The sequence below is a fragment of the Dendrobates tinctorius genome, unplaced genomic scaffold (genome assembly GCF_039654945.1).
Source record: "Dendrobates tinctorius isolate UK_male_01 unplaced genomic scaffold, ASM3965494v1 ptg000028l, whole genome shotgun sequence".
Classification (NCBI taxonomy): domain Eukaryota; kingdom Metazoa; phylum Chordata; class Amphibia; order Anura; family Dendrobatidae; genus Dendrobates; species Dendrobates tinctorius.
Genome location: NW_027361696.1, coordinates 79,509,947 through 79,516,080, shown reverse-complemented (window position 1 = coordinate 79,516,080; position 6,134 = coordinate 79,509,947). Strand labels below are relative to the sequence as shown.

General features: G+C 42.0%; 1 pseudogene; it reads right to left on the bottom strand.

Annotated features, from left to right (window-relative positions):
- Window positions 1–508: 508 nt before the first annotated feature.
- The window catches only part of LOC141085576 (histone-lysine N-methyltransferase KMT5C-like), a 34,873-nt pseudogene continuing 29,247 nt past the window's right edge, over window positions 509–6,134 (bottom strand).

Here is a 6,134-nt window from a genome sequence, read left to right as displayed (position 1 = left end):
CATTCCCAGTTTGCAGTACATTATTTGGTAAAGGAAAAAATGAAAAATAAAGTTTCAAGTGAGAAATTGTGTTTTTTTTGTGCAGTAAATATGACTTGGCAAAAATAATTCTCCAAGTTGGTACAATTGTGGCAATACTAAACCTAAGGTTGTTTTTTTTTTTTGTAAATATATATTTTATTGGCTAAGAAAAAAACATAACTTTGTAGAAACCTGACAAGCCATTTTTTTCACAATGGTTCTCTTTAAAAAGAACCCATCATTTACCGTAAACTATTTTAATTTCTTACCTGGTGTATACATCACTGTTCTCCAGCATCTGGCGTTTTTCACTTGTTAATGCACCTCTCCACTCCTGAGCCTCCTCTCCTCTCTATATAAAATCGGACTTGTTAGTGCAACCTGGGACGATCCTCGTGGGAGGAGTTTTGAACCACACCCACTTGCATATTATGACTATTTATTTATAGACACAGAAGAGAGGACCACATCTCATGAATGGAGAGCATGAACAAAAGAAAAAGAATTCTGCATTTGCACCAGAAAAGCTATTTTCAGCAAGTGATAGGTTCTCTTTAACTAGTCCTTCTCACCTTCTATTCCAGAATGCTCCTTGCTGCCCTCCAATACAACATGGTCTGGTGGGCAAGTGCTGGTTGTTGCGATGACATTTTGTTAGTCCTACGCGCTGCCGTTACCTAATGTAATAGGATGCTACATCACTGCTTCCAACAGAAATGCAAGAAAGACCCTAGAAACATTATCCTGGCCTAAGATTTCAGCCAGGGACAGATTACAAAAAGCACGTTTTGTGAAAAAAGTGTTTGTAAAACTTTATTCTTGTAAAATAAAGTCTGGAGCTTGAAAAGACTGTGGTGGAGGTCTGAATATGGAGAATCGAGGTAGAACATGAGAGCGACAGCTTTAGGCTATGTTCACATGGCACAATCATGCTGCAGATTTATACCACAGCTGCCTGGTGGCGCAGTGATCTTCCCACTGTTGTCCTGCACAATCACTCAATCTTGCAAAAAAAAAAAACCGGTCATGGTCTCGCCGGTGAAACAGCTAGTGACTGCAGCACTGCACTATGTGCACAGGAGGCATATGTCCAGCGGACTTTCCATCAACCGAATAGTATAATGTGGACACAATTTTACTAAATCTCACTTTTATACCAAAAAGAAAATCCACAGCATAAATTGAGTAGTTTTGCAGATGTGACGACCACAATAGGTCAATTTTTGCTGCATGTTTTCAGCGTGGATTTCAACTCTTACCAGACAAATTTTTGTATCTGTGGTAAGTTCGCACTATTCGCTGTGCCATATGGACATATTCTTGTAGTAGCTATACACCTTCCTCTCCTCGGTCAGGGCCGTACGATGCACCGGACAATAAGCAGCGGCGTTCTCGGTGTATTCTGCTCATGTTGTACAGCAAATGATGCTTTATACAGTACAGAAATGGTTCAGTAATGACATACAAAATCTTTTAGTGGTATATATTAAAAAAAAATAAAAAATTCAATCCAAGAAAAGAAAAAAAAAATACTTCTGCGATAATAACTTAGTACTTTAAATATTAATAACACAAGGTAAAACAAATACAGTAACTGGTGGGGTGCATAATGCATTACTAATTAAATGGAGCTGGAAGGAAACACTTTTATAAAAAAAGAAAAAAAAAAAATATCTATCTTAGAAGTGGGGTAAAGCCAGATCTCACAGAATTGTAGATTTCCATCTGCTTTGGAGACTAAGGCAAACTGGTGTGTAAATAATCCTAATAGTAGCTACTAGTAAAAAAAAAATAACCAAAACGGAGCCCATGGTACCCTAAAACTTCTACTCCACCCTCTACACAATGCTTTGGAATCATTAACATAACAAGGGAATGATGTAGATGGGAGAATGCTCAGTTCGGTTCGTCAATAGATGTGGACGCAATGTACAGATCGAGGAGCCATTGGTAACCACAAGCCGGAGTCTCTTGGAGGGTGTGAAGGGATTAAAAAGCCACTTTTCTCTTCTTGCCCTCTGCAGTCAAAAATTCAGATTCCTGTGAGGTGTATAGAGCATTCACCGCCTCCTCTCGCATGGGTGCCAGGCACTCGTGTGCTCCTGTAACAGAATGCCTCCTTTTAAGATTATTGTTAAACCCCAGTTCTACATATGGCTTTAAGGACAACTTGGGATCCAACTGCATTTCAGTGAATAGCTTGGGTGGTGCAGAACGACGTTTTTGAGCTTGAGCACTTGCAGCTCCACCGATGGCTATTACATGACCATTAAAGTGACCCTCAGGTGGTTTGAGAGGACTTTCTTTTTGTACCAATGAAGCCTTATCCTCAAAATGCACGGATCTTTGTTTTCTTGGGCGCGCCTTACTTTCATATGACCTAGTTTGTGGTATTGAGGGGCCCCTTTTACTCTCTTGCTCGATGGGATCACATACAGCAGCAAACAACGTGGACACCTTAGTTTTTAGCGGCTCGTGCGCTTTTCCAGGACGCAGACTACATTTACCCATGGACTGGTGTGGATTTTGAGCGCTTGTGTTGATGGGCAACTCCACTTTAGATTTGCTCAGATTTACAGTGAGATAACGAGTCAGTCCATGCTTTTTGGCTGAAAAAAGGTCAGACTGCAGTATGAGGGAGTCGGCGTCATTAACGCTAGCTGTGTTTTCAGGTACAGAACCAGCTGGAGATTGGTCCTCTGCCTCCTGAATTTGTAATAGCATTTCTGAATGTGATCTACTAGAGTCTACGGGGGACACCAGAGCATGTGGTTGTGGATGCTCCATAGAGAGATCAACATCAAAGTTTTGCCAATCTGACTCCTCTATGGGACTTTGCGTAAGAGTTTCCACCATTTCACTGTCAACAGAATTGGTGATCAGACCTCTCGATTGTGGATCACTGCAGTCTGAGAAACTCTCACGCTGTTCCACTAGAACTTTTTCATGTGTACCTTCTTCATTACAAGACGGAAGGTTTATTAAACAGGGACGTTTTGCATTTTCAACTAAAGCCACTGTTCTAGGTGGCGGAGATAATTCACATGAAGGAGGCTCTGGTTGCTGGGCTGTGTTAAAGCCTAAACCTAGTCTCAGCTGGCCCGGCATGATAGTTTGCCTTTGGAGTCTTACTACAACTTCCTTTCCAAGTTTACAACACAAGTTGTGCGTTGCTCTCCGGGAAACAGGACGACAATTTCTAAAGTTATGCATGACAATACGCACTTCCTTCAGGATGGTCCCAGGTGGCAACGAAGACTTCACAGACACTGGTAGCTTCATTCTTTTATGAGGTTTTAATTTACTACAACTAGAGCAGGAATATGGAGATGAATAAGGAGACCTGAGATTTGAGGAAAAAGTGCTATTTTTGCCAAAATTCGGGTTTTTTCTGAGGCTGTTTGATCTCTTAGAACCTGCAAAGAAATATGTAAAAATCATTTAAAATAGGCTGAGAAATTTTACACTTAGAGCTCATTCACTTGTCAGTTTTTCACGCCAGAGTGCCATCCACATTCTTCACAGATGGCACTCATACACATGACAGTTTTATGACCCGTTTACAGGTCCCTGCAAAATCGGAGACCAGTCAGATCAAAATCGGCAATGCAAGTTTACGAGTCTGTTTGGGGGTGGAGGGAGAACACCGAGCACTTGGATACCGACAGACTTTCCCCTCAGAAAAACTGATGAAGCTCAGACCAAATTCAGACAAACTGATCAAAAAATAGTGGTGAATTTTCAGACAGATTTTCTTGCATTAAAAAAAAAAATCACAGACGTGTGCATGAGCTCTTATACTGAACAACAACAAATCAGTACAGTAGTTAACCTTTACCTGAACGCACCCCAAAATCAACTTCACCCCAATAAGAGCCAAAGTGTACCATAGACTAAGCTACAAGTCTGCTGAAATGGTGAGTGACATGCTCCGCTCAGTGATCGAGGGGTTGTGTATTAGCATAAGACATCGCTATCTGTCAGGGAGCCATAAGGGGATGGTGAACTGAACCCACAGGAATGCAAATCGGCTCGTAACATTAAGTCTGCATTTTGATTTATTCTTATTAGTCCAAACAGCGCTGTCCATGTATGTTGTCATTACAATCAACCAGTTCAGAATGAGGCTACCTACCTCTGTTCCTGACCAGGCACATTTTTATTTTGTTCTTTCAAACATGCACTTAAAAGAGCTATAAAAAAAAAAAAAAAAAAAACAGTTTTATTTTGTATAGTAAAGTAAATTTGGCTTCTTTTACATGAAATATGGGACTTCATTTGGCATTTAACCCATCTGATGCCGCCGTCAGTGCTGACAGCGGCATAGAGAAGAATCGTGCAAGAAGAGGGCTCCCTACACTCTCCCACCGGAACAACGCAATGCGATCGCGTTGTTCTGGTGGTTTCCAAGATGGCCACGGGGTCCTTCCGGGTCCTGCAGGGAGGTGGCTTGCGAGCGCCTGCTGAGAGCAGGCGCCGGCAAGCCTCCTTCACCGCCTGTCACTTTGCATAGCACAGTGTCAGATCAGCAAAGTGTCAGATCAGTGATGGTGTCTCCGCGGCTGTTGATTTACATGCTTTTGCATATTTCCCATAAGGGATGGGGGCATTGCTCTAGATCACTGCGTTGAGAAACATGTGATGGTGTCTCCGCAGTGTTGGATGTTGATCTCCATGAGGTCACTCATCCTTATGTTCATAGATCAGTGATCTGACGTGATATATTTACAAAAATATGTATATAATGTGTAAAAATATTTAAAAAAAAAAAATCCCCAAAGGAAAAATATAAATAAATCCATTTATGTAAATAATACAAAAATAAAAAGTACACGTATTTGGTATCGCCGCGTCCGTACCAACCCGCTCTAAAACTGTCCCACTAGTTAACCCCTTCAGTGAACACTGTAAAAAAAAATAAAAAATGAGGCAAAAAACAATGAATTATCATACCGCCGAAAAAAGTGCAATAAAACGCGATCTAAAAGATGGATGTAAACAAAAATGGTACTGCTGAAAACGTCAATTCGCCCCGCAAAAAACAAGACCTCACATGACTCTGTGGGCCAAAATCTGCATCAAAATGTGATGACGCAAAAACTATTTTTTGCAATAAAAAGCGTCTTTTAGGCTGTGTGCCCACGATGCGATTTTTAAGCGTTTTTGCCGTGAAAACGTTTAAAAATCGTGTTCAGAACGCCCCCCATGCATTCCGCACATGCTGTGCTAATGCTGCGCTTTTTTCTACGGCGGAATCGCATCGCGGAAAAAAAATCGCAGCATGATCATTCTTTTGTGCGGAATCGCAAAGAATTGCCGCAATTCCGCACCCGTAGGAATGCATGAGAATCGCTTACTTCCCGCATGTGACTATGCCCACCATGTGGAAAGTTAAGCGTCTCATGTGCGGTTGGTACCCACGGTGTGCAGGAGAGGAGACTGTCCTCCAGGCCCTGGGTACCATACCCCTGTAAAAAAATCGGGGTATAGTTACCTTTCGACGTCCCGCGCTGCATTCCCGGGCCACAGCGTTCCCAGTAATGCCTTGCGGCAAGGTCCTGTGATGACGTGGTCTCGCGAGATCGCTATAGTAACGCGAGACCAACGTCATCACAGGTCTCGCAAGGCATCGCTGGGAACGCTGAGGCCCGGGAATGCAGCGCATGACGTCGGAAGGTAAATATACCCCAATTTTTTTAATCTTTTTATCATTCTATCTTTTACTATTGATGCCGCATAGGCAGCCTCAATAGTAAAAAGCTGCTTACACTTGTCAAACACTATGTTTGACAAGTGTGACCAACCTGTCAATCACTTTCCAAGCGATGCTTCAAATCGCTTGGAAAGTGCTTGAGAAAATTGCGGCAAAATTGCGAAGAAAATCGCGGTGAAATCGCGCGGGAAAAAAAACCCACGCGATTTCTGGGAAGGAGTCTGGTTTTCACTGTGCGTTTTAAAACGCTACGTGGGCACATAGCCTTAGTGTGTGACAGCTGCCAAACATAAAAACCCACTATAAATAGTAAATCAAACCCCCCTTTATCACTCCCTTAGTTAGGGGAAAAATAATAAAATAAAAAAAATGTATTTACATTTTCCCGTTAGGGTTGGGG